Raw genomic sequence first — 18,831 nt, 5'->3', positions numbered from 1 at the left:
TATTTGCCAATGGTAGCATCATTCATTCTTCTAGAGTTTGAAGCTGCTATGGTCTGGAATGCCAAATCTGTCCTCTATCATCTACAGTTTTTATGCTTTCTACCATCTTCCTTTAGAGTAACATATCAACCTTTATTTACTAAATTCGTTTGAAGAGAGGGTGGCTGGTTGGCCTTTTGAGAAATGGAATTTCCTCAGAGAAGGACATAGCCACATAGGAATCCTCTAAGGCTCTGTCATAGACCCTCTTCTCTTTTTTCTTTTCTTCACTTCTCTCAGTCAGTCAATAAATAAATGTTTAAATGATTCCTATGTGGCTGCTTCAGTCACTGACAACTCAAGCTTCTCTCTTCTCCCATCCCCCCCACTCCCCAACACATACCTAGATGCATATACCTGCACACACATATGCATGTACAGGCATGTGCACAGAATGTACACATATGCATACCTATATGCTATAAGTGCAGATGGTACATATATACACACATATACAAATGCACACACGTGCATGCCCGCACATGCACACAACCTATATGTACAAGCATGCAATGTACACATGCAATACATACATATACATGCACACCTATACGCACACACACCACCATGCTGATTCCATGGTGATTTCTTGACCTTGCACCGCCCAGATGTCCCTCAAGCCTTGGACCTTTTTGCTACTGGCCTTGTTTCACAATTTCCTGCTTAGCCCTCCAGGGAGGTACCATTTCAATTGTGTTTTAAAGGATGAGTAGCAATTAAACTGTTAAGGGCTGGAGAGACATTTCAGAAACACAGTATATATGAGCAAAGACTCTGAAAGAGGAAGCTGTAGGACATGAGGGAAGAGAAAACGATCCTGTTTTTTCTAGAGCACATGGAGATGAGTAGTCTGACATAAATTGTAAAGGCAGAATAGCTCTAGATTGTAGAGGACCTTGAATGCAAAGCAAAGAAGTTTGAGTAGTGGTAGTTTTCCTATTCAGTAGGAAATAGGGAACTATTTGGGAAGTTTGAGCAAAGAATAATATGACTCATTCTCTAATCTACCCATCCTGCCCCAACTTCTCTGCTGACCTCCAATCTTGCATCTCCAACTGCTTTTCAGAGATCTTGAACTAAATGTCCAGTAGTCATCTTAAACTCAGTATGTCTAAAATGGGACTCATTATCTTCCCCACTAAATTCTCACCCCCTCCCACCTTCCTTATTACCATAGAGGGCAAGAACCTAGGAGTCATTCTGGATTCCCAATTATCACTCACACCACCATCACCACCACCACCACAACCACCACCACCACCCATATCCAAGCTGTTGCCAAGGCCTGTTGCTTGCACCTTTGCAACATCTCTTAAATACTCCCCCTTCTCTCCTCTGACACTGCTGCCCCTCACCACCTCACACCTGGACTGCCATAACCTGCAGGTGGGTCTGCCTGTATCAGGTCTCTCCCTACTCCAATCCATTCTCCCATTCAGTCACCAAAGTGATTTTCCTAAAGTGCAGGTCTGACCATATCTCTCCCCTATTCAATAAACTCCAGTGGCTTCTATTGCTCAAGGATCAAATACAAAATGCTCTATTTGGAATTCAAAGCCCTTCACAACCTAGCCCCCTCCTACCTTTCCAGTTAGTCTTCTTACCTCTTATTCCCTGACAGGTACTCTTTGATCCAGTGACACTGTCCCCCTGGCAGTTCCACAAACAAGACATTCCATCTCTCAGCTCCGGGCATTCTCTCTGGCTGTCCCCCATGTCTGGAACATTCTCCCTCCTCCTCTCTGTCTACTAACCTCCCTGACTTCCTTTAAGTCCTAAATAAAAACTCACCTCCTACAGGAAGCCTTCCCCAACCCCACTTAATTCTAGCCACTTCCCTCTGTTAATCCTTTCCTATTTATCCTGTATATAGCTTGCTGTGTATATATTTGTTTGTGTGTTGTCTCCCCAATTAGATTGGAATCTCCCTGAGGGCAGGAATTATCTTTTGCCTCCTTCTGTGTCCCCAGTGCTTAGCACAGTGCCTGGCACACAGTGGGCATATAATAAATGTTAATGAATTGATTGGTTCTATGCATAAAGAAATCTAGCAACATATGAAAGGTTAGTTGGAGGGTACTGAGAGAGGCCATGAGTGTGTAGAGCTAGGAGGACTTGTTGCAATTGTCTGGGAAGGTGCTGCTCAGTACTGGAGTGGGAGCAGGACGGAGAAGAGGGGGCAGATGAAGGTGGTATTTCAGAAGTCGAATGGATGTGAAGGATAATTTCCTTCAGGTAACTAATTGGGCTTAGGGGGTGAGGGAGATGGCAACATTAAAGATAATACCCAGGTTTCACACCTGGGATACAGGGTGCATTGTAGTACCATTGACAGAAAAAAAAGGAAATTCAAAGAAGGAGCAGGCTTGTAGGGGGAAGACAATAAGGTCATTTGGGGACACAATGAGTTTGAGGTGCTGGTGGGGTTTCTCCAGGTGGCAGTGTCCTGCAGGTAGCTGAACATATGGTTCTTTCCAGCTCTGTCACTTGCTTTACAAAGAATAGCAAAATCTCAGAACTAGCTCAGCAGTCATCTAATACAACCCATACTTAAACAAGAATCCCCTTTAATTTATCTGAAAAGTGGTCAGCCAGATGTCTTTCCTTGAAGACCTCCAGTTATGGGAAATCAGCTTCCTCCCAAGACAACCTACTTTTGGATAATTCTAATTGTTAGAAAGATTTTCCTTATGTTAAGCCTAATTTTAACCTCTTTTTAAATTCCAGCTGTTGCTTCTCTTTGTTCTATCCTTTGGGGTCAAGAAGAAAAGGTTATTTAATTTTTTTCTTTAAAATTTTTTTTAAATTAAAATTTTTCAATCAGCAAAAGTCCACCATCTTTCCCTCCAAACCCCCACCCCCATTGGTTTAAAAAAATCATCTTGCAAACCTTTATAGTCAAGCCAAACAAATTTCCAAATTGGTCATGTCCAAAAAAAAAAAAAAAGCCTCATTCTGCATTCTGATTCCTTCACTTCTCTATGGGGATGTGGGTAACATGTTTCATCATGAGTCATCTGGAATTACGGTTCATTATTATGCTGATCAGTGTTCCTAAGTCTTTCAAAGTTGTGCGTCTTTACAATGTTGTTGTTGTTATTACATAAATTGCTCTCCTGGTTCTGCTCACTTCACTCTGTATCAATTCATACAAGGCTTCCTAGGTTCCTATGAAATCATCCTCTTCATCATTTCTTATAACACAGTAGTTTTCCATCGTATTTATAAACCATAACTTGTTCAGTCATTCCTCTCCATGTCCAATTCTTTCCCACTGCAAAGAGCTGCTACAGGCATTTTTGTATATCCCTGGAGTTTGTTTTGCTTAGAACAAATCCCTTCATTAAAGCTACTCTCTCTCTAATTCTCCCCTCTCCCTTCTCCCTTTTCCCTTGTTTCCTTTTATAGTAAAACATGTTTAGGTAGCCATCTATGTGTGTGTATTCTTCCCTCCTTTGACCAATTCAGATGACAGTGATGTTTGAATGTCAGCTCCTTCCTCCTGGCTTATACAGCCTTCTACTTGGATACTCCACTTGTGTGAGATGATTTTCCGTAACATTCCTCTCCCTTTTGCCCTCTACCCCACCTAGTTTATGCCTCTTCCCCTCCCTTTCCATTCTTTTTCTAAGACCATCATAACACAACCACTTAAAGGCTTTCTAATTAGATTCATTCTATGATTCCTGATGACAGGGTTTAGAGGAAAAAATGTAATCATTTCCCATATTAGAATATAAAGTTTATCCTTGTTTAGTTTCTTATCATTGTTTGCCCATATTTAGCTATTTATTTTAATGTTGGGATTTACTTTCAGGATTAGGGATGAAGCCGGGGCATCAGGAAGATCCTCGGTCTGGCCGCCAGGAAGGTCCAACATCTAATCATGTTTCAGGCTGAGCCTTTGTAACACGTAGTCTCCCAGCCCAACCTGGAGGCCCACTTGGAACTTAGGTTCAGAGTAGGCATGTGGTTGCCCAGATTCTTCAATATTTTTCAGTGCCTTTTCCTCCACCTAATGACTCTCCAAGAAGTCTAAGAGATATGAGTTCCCTTGGTTGGATCCTAGGGTATGCAGTTCCAGCAGGGCCTGTTTCAGGCCCATCTACAGGGTCAAGCAGCCTCCATGGCATCCAGGCTGCTGCCCCTCTCATCTTGGGCAGGTTACTACACAGCCTGAAGGGAAATGAGGGCCACACACTGGTTTTGGAACTGAAGAAAGAGCTTACAATTTTCCTTCGTTGGGTCATGGGAAAAGTGTCACACTCAAGAGAGGGCTACTTCATCTCCAGGAGAATGAGAAACCCAGGGAACCGGAGGTCCATAGTTAGAAAGGTTGACTAGGCAGTTGACAGAGGCCTCCATCTCTGGCTTGATGGAGACGTTTGGGAGGGTTTAGGAGGTGGAGCTCATGGCACCAGAGGCAGGAGGCTGGTGATAAAGGTGGTGGCTGGTTCAGAAAGGAGACAGCAGAAAAGCAGTTTTGGGTGGTCATATTCCAGGGGGATTGGCTGGCAGAAGAGTTGACAGATTAGAGAGAGGGCCTCTGGGAAGGATCTCAGATCTGTTCTTAGTGACCTGGTCTGAAGCCTCCTTCCATGTAATTGTCCCTGCAGATATTTGAAGGCAGCTATCATGTCCACCAAAGTCGTCTCATCCTCCATTCCTCGACCAATCATTATTCATTACTTCAACCTGCTCCATATTGATTGTCCTTCTCTGGACACTCTGTAGGTTATCAGTGTGTTTTAAAAAATGCAGCATCCAGAATTGAACACAATACTCCTGGTGTGGTCTGGTCAGGGCAGACCACACCTGAAACTATCAACCCTTAGTTCTGGACACTATGTCTCTCAATGTAGCCAAAAAAAAAAAAAAAGATGGTATTTGGTCTTTAGGATATCATTTCATGTTGTTGTTTTAAATTTACTAAGCCCTTTGATCTTCTTTCCCCAGATAACTTTCTAATTGTACTTCCCTTATCTTGTCTTTATGAAGCTGACTACACTTATAAATTTTTTATTTTATTTTCAGATCTGAATTCTCTCTGTCCTACCTCTTCCTCATCTCCCCTCTCCAATCCCCCCCCAAGAAAATAAAAAGAAAACACAGTTACAAACAGGTACAATCAAGTAAAATAAATCCGTGTTTTGGCCATGTTCCAAGTGATAATAATGATACGCCTCACGGATCTGCGTTTTCTATCAAGAGGTGGACAGCACATTTCATCACAAATCCTGTGGAATCCTGATTGGTCGTTGTATTGGTCAGCGTCATTACAGTACTGTGCTTACTTCATTTTGCATCACTTCATAAAAGTCTCCCCAGGTCTCTCTGAAACCATCCCCTGCATCATTTTTTTTTCCCAGCATAATAGTATTCCATCACATTCTTACAGTATATCTTATTCAGCCATCCCCAAATTGATGGGCATCCCCTCACTTTCCCATATTTTGCCACCACAAAAAGAACTGCTGTAAATATTTTTGTACATAAGGGTTCTTTTTTTTTCTTTTTTTGATCTCCTTGAGGTATAAACTGAATAGCGGTATTGCTAGGTCAATGGACATGCACACTTTAATACCTTTTTGGACATAGTTCCAAATTGCTTTCAGAGTGGTTGGACCAGTCCACAGCTCAACCAACAGTGCATTAATGAACATGTTTTCCTACAAACCTTCTAACACTCGTTGTTTCCCATTTTTGTCGTTTTTGCCGATCTGATGGGTATGAAGTGGTGCCTCAGACTTGTTTTAATTTTCATTTCTCTTATTATCAGTGACTCGGAGAATTTTTTTCATAGGTTTAGTGATAGCTTGGATTTCTTCCTCTGAAAACTGCCTATTCATATCCCTTTATTATTTATCGATTGAAAAGTAAGCTTGCATTTATATCTGTTAAATGTCATCATGCTAGATTCTTCCTAATGTTCTAGCATGTCAAAATCTTTTCAGATTCCAACTCTGTCACCCAATGTGTTAACAACATCCCTCCTAGCTTTTTTGCAAATTTTATAAGCATGCCGTCTATACCTTTGTGCTATTTGTGTGATTAATAAAAATGGCAAACAGCAAAGAGCCAAACACAAGTCCCTGGGGCACTTAGTCTGAGATTTCTTTCCAAGATGACAATGAACCATTAACAATTATTCTTTGTATCTGACCATCCAACCACTTCCAAGTCCACCTAACTATACTATTGTCTCACTGACCTCTCTTTCTCTTTTCTCCAGAAGAGCATGAGAGACGTTGTCAAATGATTTGGTAAAAATATAGATTAACTATAGCCATAGCTTTCCTGATTTACCAGTCTAGTAACCTAGTAAAAAGAGGAAAAAGGTTAGTCTGGTGTGACCTGTTTGTTTTTGCTTTAATGTTAACCCTACTTGCATTTCTTTTTGCTGTTATTGTTTCAATTTTATTTGTTTATTTTCAATTTAATGAACACCAAAAAAGAGAGAAAATTTCTATCTATGAAGGAGAACAGAAAAAAGAGTATTATGTTCGAAAACATGAATCCCTGTTGTGTACATTTTGCTTTTTAATAAGTTCATAATAAATTCAACATGTTACTTTCACAGCTGTTCTACTTGTTTGTGTCTCCCTCTGAACTTTCTTCAGTTTACTTCTATACATTTTTTACATTAAATTTTTTTTCAATTATCAAGCATTTTTTTCACCCTCCAACTTCCCCTTCCCACTAAAACAAAAACAAACCTCGTTGTAATAAATAAGCATAGTCAAACAAAACAAGTTCCCATATAGATTGTGTCTGGCAATGTGTACATATTAGGCTCAAACTTCTCTGTCAACCAGGAGAACATTGTACACAGTAACAGCAATATTGTACAATGATCAACTGTGAATGACTTAGCTATTTTCAGCAATACAAAGATCCAAGACAGTTCCAAAGGGTTTATGATGAAAAATGCTATTCACCTCAAGAGAAAGAATTGATGGATTCTGAATGCAGATCGAAGCATACTATTTTTCACTTTATTTTTTTCGTGGTTGGTTTTTTCTTGGGGTTTTTTTTTTGGTCTGTTTTCTTTCAGAACGTGACTAATATGGAAATATGTTTTGCATGATTGCACATGTATAACCTATATCAAATTACTTACCATCTCAGGGAGAGGGGAGAGGAAAGAGGGAGAGAATTTGGAACTCAAAAAAATTTTAAATGAATGTTGAAAATTGTCTTTACATGTAATTGGAAAAAACTAAAATATTATTTTTTTAAAAAACTTCTCTGTCATGAGGCTGTCATCAACAGCACTCTGGAATTATGGTTTATCACTGGGATTCAATCTTAAGCAGCATTTTGGACTTGGATTTGGGACTGTGCTGTATAGGAACTGCACTAAACTATGAGCCAAATCCCTACCCCTTTACAGGGTCTGGAATGGTATGGAAGATGGGGAAAGTAGGGGAAGAGAGGAAGTTATACCTCCCATATCTTGTGGAGAATGTTTGTATTTTTTTTTTTGCTTTTGAAGTAAATGTTACTTTGTAAGAACTAATCCAACTGCTAGTGGTTAAATGGAACTAGAGTGTAGGAGACCTCTCCTTCAACTGAGATAACAGTATCAGTGAGATCTGGAGCCATTGGCAGAAAGCCTTCTAGACATTTCCAATCCTTTTAAAGATACCAGGGAACACTGAGTGAGACGTAAAACATCTGGCCTTCAAGCAGCGAAGGCATAGTAAAACAAAATAGGTCTACATATTTCATATGTCAAAAAAAAAGTATGTTCTATTCTGCCCTTTGACTTCATCACCCTTTGTCAAAAGGTAAGTAGCAGGCTTCCTCATCTGTCCTCTTGAGCTATGACTGATTTGCATTGATTAGAGTTTTTGAGTCTTTCAAAGTTCTTTTCTTTAAATTTTGTCACTGTCTAAAATGTTCTCCTGGGTTCTGTTCACTTCATTCTTCATCAATTCATAAAAGGCTTCCCTGGTTTCTCTGAAAGTGTCCATGATTTCTTATGGAACAATAATATCCATTACCTTCATGTACCACAATTCGTTCAGCACGACCTCTCTTTTTTTTTTTTTGGTTCTTTGCTACTACAAAAAGAGAGCTGCTATAAATATTTTTGTACCTATAAGTTCTTTCTGTGATCTATTTTAGATCTGGGCTTAGTAATGGTATTAACAGGTCAAAGCGTACACAGAATTTAATAATTTTTAGGCATAGTTCCAAATATCTTTCTAGAATGGCTGGGCCAGTTTACAGCTCCACCACCAGTGTATCTGTCATCCGGCAACCACTAATTGTCATTTTTCTTTCTGTAATCTTTACAATCTGCTATGTGTGAGGTAGAACCTGAAAACTGCTTTAAATTGCATTTCTCTGATTCTCAGTGATTTGAAGGGCAGGACCTGTTTTTGAAGAAGTCATGATGTTTCTCTGTCATCACCATTTCCTTTTAATAATCGTTCTAGAATTCTATCAAGCTCACGAGTCATTTAATTTCTCTTAGCCTCAATCACTCACCTACAAAATGCAAAGAATGGCAGACTTGGAGACCTGGGTTTGAATCCTGACACAGGCCGGCTATGTGACTGTGGACAAGTCATTTGACCTTTCTGAGCATGTCTCCTCACTTTAAAAACAGTGATACTACCTACCTCACCACATTATCATGGGGAAAAAAAACTTTGAAGTACTGGAGACTCTTGTGCCATGGAACAAGAACCCAGGAAGAGAAGATGTGGATATATTTCAATACACACTCTGGGAAGGAGTATAACATCATATAAATGAAATCTCAAATCTGCTGAAATATATGTGTACTTGTTATACATGAGGACACATGAAGGGCTACATACATATACTCTCCTCCCAGCAGAATGTAAGCTGCTGATGTTAGGAATATCTTTGTGTATCTTTTGCACAGAAAAGGAAGGACTTGCACACAGTAGGCATTTAATAAATGCTTGTTGAATGGAAATACATCCCACACAGCATCTGGAACAATCCTGGCTGCATAATAGAAACTCACTGAATATTTGCTGAATAAATTAAATAGTATCTTGTTTTAGGAGGATAGATTTAGGCTTGGAAGTTTAGAAGCCACTAAATCCAGCCCCCTCATTTCATCAGAGACAGGAAAAAGAAACTCAGGCCCAAAAAGATGAATTGACTAGGCTAAATAAGTGACAGAGTCAGCATTTGAACTCAGATAATCTGATCCTGGAGCCAGTAGTCCTTTCATTGTACTGCCTCTCTTTTTACTTAACTGTTTGCTCTGAGTATCTTTTATTTTGAGGACAAGAATGATGGGTTATACCACATTTCTTTTCCTCAAACATGGCCATTTCCTGACTCCACGTATTTCCCCTGGCTGTCCCCATGCTTGCAACACTCTCCTTCCTCGTCACCACCTCCTGGCTTCTCTGACTTCTTTCAAGTCTCAATTAAAGTTTCACTTTCTGCCAGAAGCCTTTCTCAGTCTTCCTTAATCTTTGTGCCTTCCTAGCCCTTTTTGTGGTGGCTAAGAATTGGAAATCAAAGGGATGCCCTTCAGCTGGGGAATGGCTAAACAAGCTGTGGTATATGATTGTAATGAAATATTATTGTGCTATAAGAAATGACAAACGGGATGATTTTAGAAAAAGCTGGAAAGACTTACATGAACTGATGCAGCATGAAATGAACAAAACCAGGAGAACGTTGTATGCAGTAACAGCAATATTGTTTGATGAAGAACTGTGAATGACTTAGCTATTCTCAGCAATATTCAAGACAATGGACTAATTAGTCCAAAGGACTAATGATGAAGCATACTATCTGCCTCCAGAGAAAGAACTTATATTAATTGAATACAGACTGAAGCATGCTATTTTCACTTTCTTTCTTTCATTCTTTTTCTTTATTCAAGTTTTCTTGTACAAAATGATTAATATGGAAATGTCTTACATGATTTCACATGTATAATCTATATCTGATTGCTTACCATCTCAGGGAAGGGGGAGGGGAGGAAGGGAGGAGTAGAAGTTGGAACTCAAAACTTTAAAAAAAAATGTTAAAAAATTGTTTTAACGTGCAATTGGGGAAAAAATAAAAGATTTTTAAAAATCTTTGTTCCTTTCTTCTAGGACTACCCTCAATTTGTCCTGTGCATGTTGTTTGCACATAATTGCTTGCATGTTGTCACCCCTGTTAGACTGTGAGCTTGAGATCAGGGGCTGGTTTTTGACCTTTGTTTGTATCTCCAGCACTTAGTACAGTACCTAGCTCATAGTAGGTGCTTATTAAATGCTAGCTGACATCTCTTATAGTGCCCAAGCCAAATCTATACACAAAGAAGGTGTTCAATAAACACTTAGAATCACAGGAATTGGAACTGAAAGACCCTTAGAGGCCATTAAGTCCTACTCAGTCATTCTACAAATAAGGAAACTGAGGACTGAACAGTGATGAGAGATTAAACATATAAGCATATAAGCCCAATTGGGATCCTAGCCTAAACCAGGCCATGATATCCAGTAACCCTTCTCCTCAGTTGCTTAATGGAATTGAAGAGCAGAGAGCCCCAAATGCCTATCAGCTAAACAAATTCACACCAACGTAATATAAGTTTTTTTAAATGGAGACACCCTGGCCAACCCTTTCTGGGGACCTACCTTGCAAGTGACAAGGTAGAATTCCAGTATTGTCTTTCTTGCCTAAGTACTTTTAAAAAAAATTCACTTCCTACACTTCCTTTGAGCTTCTGCCAGAATTCAGATCTTTCTTCCCCAAATTCTGTTCCACTCAATCTCCCCAGTGCCAAGCCAGATCCTGTGCTCTCTAAGATTCTATACCTCTGAAGGACATGTTCAGATAGAGGAAAGAGACAGGAAGACACTTGTAGAATGAATCCTGTCTGTGTTGTGACAAGAATAGAGACTTCCAATTAGGAAGAAAAAGATGACTTTAAAAAAATCAGGGAACTATGCCAACCAAAGACTGTGTTTCAAACTATCACACACACACACACACACACACACACACACACACACACACACACCACATGAAGAAGCAAGTTCAAAAATAGACATAGGTTTTCATTAAAATGACTGAACAGTAGTGACCTGATACTTGTCCCATTAGTTATTGCAGTTGGATCAGCAGCACTCTAACCTGACTCCCATATTTTTATTCTCTCCTCCTGGCCCTGCACATATTTGCAGTCGTGTGTCCTGTGGGAAAAGCTGGAGCCTGGGAGGCTGCCAGAGCTAGCTCCTTCTCTCAGCAGCCATCAGGGTTTGTGGTGTGACCTCCCATAAATCCTCTGACCTCCTAGGGCCCCAGTTAAGCCCAACTTGATAATTAGGTCAAAAAAGCAGGCACTTTGCTGACTACCAGCTGCTATCTTGAGGCTGGGCTTCCCCTGGGGATGGGAGTAGGAGAGTGGGGACCTAGGAAGGTGGACTATGGGGCTAAGGGGGTGGGGAGCGTGCAGGAGGGTTAATTAATTGCATGAGGAACAAAACATCCCTGACAACCTGGAGTTGTTATGGAGGGTGCATGCCAAGATACTCAACCTTAAAATGACAGAATGTTACAGCTGGAGTTGGACCTTAGAGATCATCCGGTTTCACCTCCTCATTTGACATAATAGGTAACGTGGTATAGGGGACAAAACACTGATCTTGTATCAGAAGACTTGGATTTGAGTCCTGGTCCTACCATTTGGTAACAGTATGAACCTGTGCAAATCAGGTACTCGCTCAGAGCCTCAATTTCCTCAAATGGAAAAGGAAAAGTAATGCGCATTTCCACCACAAACCTGGGGCAGTTTCCCCGGGGACAATCCCGCATGCTGGTTTAATAAAGGGAGATTGACCAATGAGAGCCCAGTGGCCAGTCCCTAAAAGCAGGCAGACATGAGCCTGCTTCTAGTTATATGTAATAGAGCACCTGGCTTTCTCCTTTGAAGTATGCATGCGCCAGCGTTCTTTGACTGTTTTCCTATCTGATTATTGTATGGCAAAGAGGGACTTTTGAATACTTATGTATACGCTGCCAGCCAAACGACCCCTCTTCCCGACACCGTAAGGAGAAAGGAAGAAGTCATAGAATACGCAGGCGTGCCAGGAGGCAGGCTCACCCAACGTCCAGGTGGGAGATGGCATCAGACAGAGCACACTCCACCTGCTCCTATGGCCAGAGCTCTCCTGTCCGCTTTAGACATGGCTAAGTGAACAGAATTGTCCTTTAGGAAACTGCCCTAGCCTGGGGCTCAGAGTGAGGTGACAGGGACAACTAAGGTAGTTAAGAGATAATGAATGGAAAGCAATTCATTCCCTTCAATTCAATAAACATTTTAAGTGCTTATTGAATATAGATCACTGCGTGGGGGCTGGGGAGAAGTTATAAAGTTTAGATAAGACGGAGTGAGTGCTTCCGAAGTAAGAGTTAGATTTAGTAAAGAAGACCGGAGTTCTAACCCCATTTGAAATACTGGTCTTGTGCCCAGGGTAAGACCCTTAGCCTCTCGTTGCATCTGAACAATGGGTATGATGACCGTATAGCATTTAGATCACAGGGTTGTTGTAAGGATCAAATGAGATAGTGGATGTATCTTACAAGTCTGAAAACTCTGCCTAAGTGTGGGCTGTTACCATTGCTGTTGTTATCATTATTTTAAAACAAGGTCTCTGCCTTTACAGAAATTAGAGTCTGGGGGTGTGGAGGATGGAGGATGATACATTTCTGCAGTGATAACACGAGTGACCCAGAAATATTTGCTTTTTTTAAATAGAGGTGCAAGCTGAGCCCCACAGATAGTATGGATCAGAACCGGAGCTGGACTCATAGATTCATCGGGTTGGAGCCGGAAGGGACCCTAGAGCCCACCGAATCCAACTCCTCCACTTCACAGATGAGGAGGCTGAGAAGGAGAAAGGTGAAGTAACTTGTCTGAGGTCATACAGATTGTAAATGGCAGACAGAGTCCGGACTTGAATCCAGGCCCTCCAAATCCAAATCCTGCAATCTTCCCACCATCTCTTGATTCTCAGTTCTGTACTCATTCCATCGAACAACTCTGAGCTTTCATATTCTCAAGTCGGAAAGATTTGAAGTCTCCACCGCCTCGTGTAGTTCCCTGCGTACAGGGAAGGCTCAAAAAGTACCCCTTGCCTCATTCACTTTTTGCTTTTAAGAAAGTGAAACGTGTGCTCTTTCTCTCTTTACACATTTACACACACACACACACACACACAGAATGTTGACCTTGGGCAAATCGATTGATTTTTCTATGCCTCCATTTCTTCATCTGAATAGGATACGGAATTGGGAAAGGAACCTAGAGACCATTTAGTCCAATAAATACATGTATGTATATATGTGTGTGTATACATGTATACATATATGTGTATGTGTGCACATCTATACAGATATATTTATGTATCTATATTTACATACACAGAATATGTGCGTATGTATGTATATATTTTAGTCCTCCTGACACTATCGGTGGGACCCTGGGCAAATCAATTGGTCTTCTATGCCTCAGTTTCTTCATTTGAACAGGATTATGAAATTCGGAAAGGAACCTAGAAACCATTTAGTCCAGTTCATATACACATATACATATATATATACACACATATATACACACGCATATACACATGCATATATATGTATGTATGCATAGGTAAAATGTGTGTATGCATATATATACATATCTACATAGACATATACATTTATGTATGTATACATATACACTTACGTATTATATACTGACTCAAACATATATACATACATGCTCTGTGTGTGTTGTATAACTATATATGTATAGGTATAGATATAGGTTCCTTCCCTCTCCACCACCACTCCTGCCCAAGCCTAGAGATAGAAACCTTTGTCCTGCATTCAGAATCCCAGGACTTCTGTCACCAATGGCCAGAGCACAGTTCTGGGTTCTCTGGGAATATTGGGGGCATCATTGGCTAGTTGGAAAGAGGACTCATGCCTACAGGCATTTGCATACCGCTTTCTAGTTTTCACAGTGTTTTCATGTCTATGATCTGATTTTGGTCCTCACAACAACCCCATGAGATAGGAAAGGAAGGTCTGCTCTCCCCGCTTTACAGAGATAACAGAGGACTGGAAAGAGCCCTGGGATTCCCACCAGCCAAGAGATCAGTAGCCCACAATTAGTTGTGTGACCTTGAGCAAGACATCTCTGAGCCTCAGTTCCTCATCTATAGATGAGTTAGACTAAATGGTCCTTGGATTCCTTTCCCAATTCTGTAATCCCATCTAGATGAAGAAATTGAGGCATAGAAAGACCCATTGATTTGCCCAAAGTCCCACAGATAGTTAGCGGCAGAACAAGGACTTTAAAAACCATGTCTTCACTCTCAGTTCAATGCTTTTTTCCCCAATGCAAGTTAGGAACTGTTACTCCACAGTGGGAACAAAGAGATAGATTTGCCCTCTCTCTCTCTCTCTCCTCGTACCACAACCTTGTCCACCCCTGGCTGGGGACTGGTGAAAGGGACGAAGGAGAGAGAGCTTTGTCTCGATACACCTCATTCAGCTCTGGCTAGAAAAGGGTCTCCTTCCCCTAGCAAGGCTTCACCCTCCTCCCCATTCTCCCTCCCTCAGACTGTTGGCCGTTGCTTCTCCAAGAATGACCCCCACCCTTTCCTCTAGCATTCTCGTTATCTGCCTCATCTTCTCTCCTCCCCCAGGCCCTGCCTGTAAATTTCACATTTTAAACTGGTATTGATTTCCTTGCTAATGCCCCTTGCCAGGGTTGTACAACATAGGTACAGACAAAGCCAAACAAAACAAAAAGGGCTGATCGGCAGCTTCAGAAACGAATGAGCAAAAAAGGGGGGTGGGGTGGTGGTTGTTGTTTTAATTTAAAGGGGGGAGAGAGATGGGGAAGATCAATCGCACCCAAACAAAACCCAACAATTTACACTCCTCTCGAGGTGTCTCCCTATCCCTGGCACTGAGCTCTTGGAGCACAGGTGGCCCTCACAGGTGGTGAGTTTTGAATGGGAGTGGAAGACCCCAGAGAGGTGTTTTCTCATAAAAAGGAGTGTTTTGCCTTTTCCATCTTGTTACCTGAAATTCGAGAGAAAAGACTTCAGCTCTACCATTACTCAGAATCTATGACTTTAGGCCTCCCCTGCCCTCTCTGTCTACCCAATTACCCTCCCTTCCTTCCCTTCCCTTCCCCCTCCATAGCTCCCTTTTCCCTTGGCTAATAAGTAATCCTGAGAAGGTTTTCGTACTTTGCTTATTGTGTTTGGCTCAGGAAATATATTTTCTTTACCACCCCCAACCCCAGGCAAATGCTTTTGGAGTTCCATCTGTGAGACTGTGCACATGTAGCAATTGGGTTTAATCTCATTTTCTGGGTAACTGGAGGAAGCTAAAGGCCAGCAAGCATGAGCAGCACTCACTCAGATCCCTCTTGGGGAATGAAAACCCAAGGGTTAGAGGTCTAGTCATTTCTTTCCTTAAGCTCAGTAAACCTCTCCTTTTTCCTCTGTTCTCCTCTCTTCTCCCCTCTCTTTCTTCCCTCTCCCATCCTGTCCTCCTCTCCCTCCAATTTTCCTCTCCTCTTTTGTCCACTAGGCAGGACTAAAACCAGAGAAGTAATGATATCAGAACACAAACCTATTAACAAGCCAAACACATGTACTTTTTCCTTCACAATTATTCACTTCACTTCTGGGCCGTGGATACACCCCATACAATTACTAGACAATTCTAATACATTCTTGCTGCCATAATACAGTGTCCACTCATCTCTAGAGAACATGGTAGTAAAGATGTACCTTCCAAGGCTAATTTCACACTGTAGGGTCAGTCCATCCCACTTAGCTTTTATAGAAATGGCTTTAGGGATAATTTTGATTATTTTAAATTAAAATTTTCTTGTATAAATAAAACCTATACAGCCAAGAATAGAAGAATAGAAGGAATACAGAAAATTGGTGGAAAACTTTCATAGAAAATCTCTCAGAATGTGATTGGGTTGGAATATTGCTGTGGTGTAGGAAACGATGAGCTAATTGTTTAGAAAAACACAGGAAGACTTGGATTTATGAAGGAAGATGTTATCTACCTTCAGAAAAACAGATGACAACTAGAAATAAGCATAGTATGGTCTTACATATGTGTGTATGAGTGCATATGTGTATATATGTGTGTTTATAGATATAGATGTATATGTGTGTGTACATGTATACACATATACACGTGTGTGTGTACACACATATATGTTTAATTGTAGCCTTTTGGGGGGCAGAGAAGGGGGAAAAATAAAGTAAAAAGTGTACAGCAGAGAACAAAAGAAAACTTACAAAGAAATAAAGAAAAGTTGGACAGCTTTGAAAACAATGTGTAGTATTTATTATATAGGTTTTCTTGAAATAGAAATTTGTTGTTTTACATTGAATCCTCTCTTGTGTTCTGCTGTGTACATAGAAATTTTTTTTTCTTATTTTGTATTTAAGTTTAAAATAAACTTAAAAATTAACCAAAAAAAAAAGAAATGGCTTTAGGATTTGGGATTCCAGCTAAAGGAGCCAACAGTGTTAGGTGCTGAGGTTGTAGGTTCGATAATGATAATTGTGGTTAGAATGGAAAGTCTTAGTCGAAGGGTACATCATAGGAACCAGAGTATTAAGAAATATTATTGTGGGTTCTTTGTTTCAACCACTGCCTAGCCACTCTCTTTTTTTTTCAATTCCTACATTGAGTTTTCCCTGTGATCATGCTATGGAAAGTACAATAGGAACAACTTGGGGACTGATTGAATATGAGAGATCAAAGAACAGGTCAAAGATAAGTCCAAGGTTATAGACATAGGAGATAGGGCAAATGGCATTGCCACAGACAGAAAGAGTGGATTCAGAAGAAGGAGCAGGTTTAAAGGAAAAAAAATATTGTTTGTTTTAGGCAGCTTGTGCTGTAGATGCCAGTGGGGCACATCAGTAGAGATGTCCAGACAGTTGGAGATACAGGTCTGGAGCTGAGAAGAAAGGTCAAGACTGGAGAGGGAGATTTTAGAGTCAGTCACTCAGAAGTGGTAACAGAACCCATGGGAGCAAATGAAATTGCCAAAGATTCTCTACAGTGAGATCAGAAAAGGGCTAAGGATAGAACTTCAGGCAACAATCACCTTAAGACATTGAGAAAATGTTGAGGAACTACCAAGGAGAGGTGGTAGAGAGGTGGAAATAGGATCAGGAGGTACTGCTCTCTCCAAGGAAGGAGGGAATATCCAGAAAGGAAGAGTAGTCAATATGACCAAAGGCTTCAGAGAAGTCATAGAGGATGAGGACAAGGTGAATGTGGAGCAGCTAAGAGGCACGGTGGATAGAGCATTGGACTTGGAGTCAGGAAGACCTGAACTCAAATCCAGCCTCAGATATTTACCAGCTGGGTGACCTTAGGCAAGTTGCTCAGCCTCTGTTTGCCTCAGTCTCCTCAACTGTAAAATGGGAATACCTAACTCCCACAGTTGTGAAGATCAAATGAGGTAATATTTGTAAGGCACTTAACACACTGCCTTGCACATACTAGGGAATATATAACTGCTAGCTCTTACTATTATTAGGACTGGGAAAAAAGGCATTGAATTTAGTGATTAGGAGAGCACTGCTGAACTCAGATCAGGTTCAGCTTTGTGGTTGGGATGGCAGTCAGATTACAAGAAGTTGAGGAAAGTGTATGTGATAAAAAAAGCGGAGGCATTGAGCATAAACAACTTTTTCAGGAAATTTAGCAGTGAATGGAGGAAGCTATGTGGAGCTATAGTTAGAAGGAGTTGGGAGGCCAAAGGAAGGCCCTTTTTTCTAGAATTGGGGAAAACTGAGCTTCTTTGTAGGTAGATAGAAAAAAAGAAGTAGAAAGAGAGAGGCTAAAAATCTTTTTAATTTTTTAATAATAATAAAATAAAAATAATTATAAATAAAAATAAAAATCAATAATAATTTTTAATAAATTAATTTTTTTAAAAGACAAGAAAATCTATGACAGAAACAAAGGCTATTATAGAAGCAAGGCCCAGAAGTGTTAGGAAAAGTTGGGATCTGAAACACAGGTTAAGAGGTTAGCACTAGCAAGAAGTCAGAATACTTCTTCCTCTGTGGACCTGGTAGAAGGAGAGAAGATTGGGGATGATGCTGAGAAGTTGTGAAAAGTATAATTGAGGGAACTCTTACTGGCTGAATGAAGAAGGAAATTACATCATGTGCTGGGTGAGCAGCTGGAGGGGGTGTGATGGAGTCGTGGAGCATGAGTTGATAAGTACAGAGTAGCAGGATGTTGAATAGCTGAGAGCGCCCAGATAAGGTCAGTCCATATAAATGTGTTGTGCATGAAGTCAACTTAGTTTCATGATTTTCTAGAATGATGCCCACAGCAAGGTCAGAAACAGAAATGCAGAAATTAGATGGTTGAGCAATTCTCTTCTGAGCTCCAGACCTGCATCTCCAGCTACTTGGACATCTCTACCTACGTGTCCCACTGGCACCTAAAACTCAAGCTACCTAAAACAGAGAATACTATTTTTTCCTCCAAACTTGTCCTTCTTCTGAATTCCCTATTTCTGTCTATGTTACCACCATTCACCCTGTCTGCCACATAAATAACCTTGGCCTTATTTTTGACTCCTCTGTTTATCTCTTATATTCAATCAGGCTGTTCCAAGTTGTTCCCATTGTACTTTTCACAGCATGATCACAGGGAAAACTGAGCATAGGAATTAAAAGAGGAGGAGGAGGAGAGAGAGAGAGAGAGAGAGAGAGAGAGAGAGAGAGAGAGAGAGAG

The sequence above is a fragment of the Vombatus ursinus genome, unplaced genomic scaffold (genome assembly GCF_900497805.2).
Source record: "Vombatus ursinus unplaced genomic scaffold, bare-nosed wombat genome assembly UNPS02012156.1, whole genome shotgun sequence".
Classification (NCBI taxonomy): Eukaryota; Metazoa; Chordata; class Mammalia; order Diprotodontia; family Vombatidae; genus Vombatus; species Vombatus ursinus.
The sequence above is the reverse complement of the archived record's forward strand: the minus strand, read 5'-3'. Positions refer to the sequence as shown.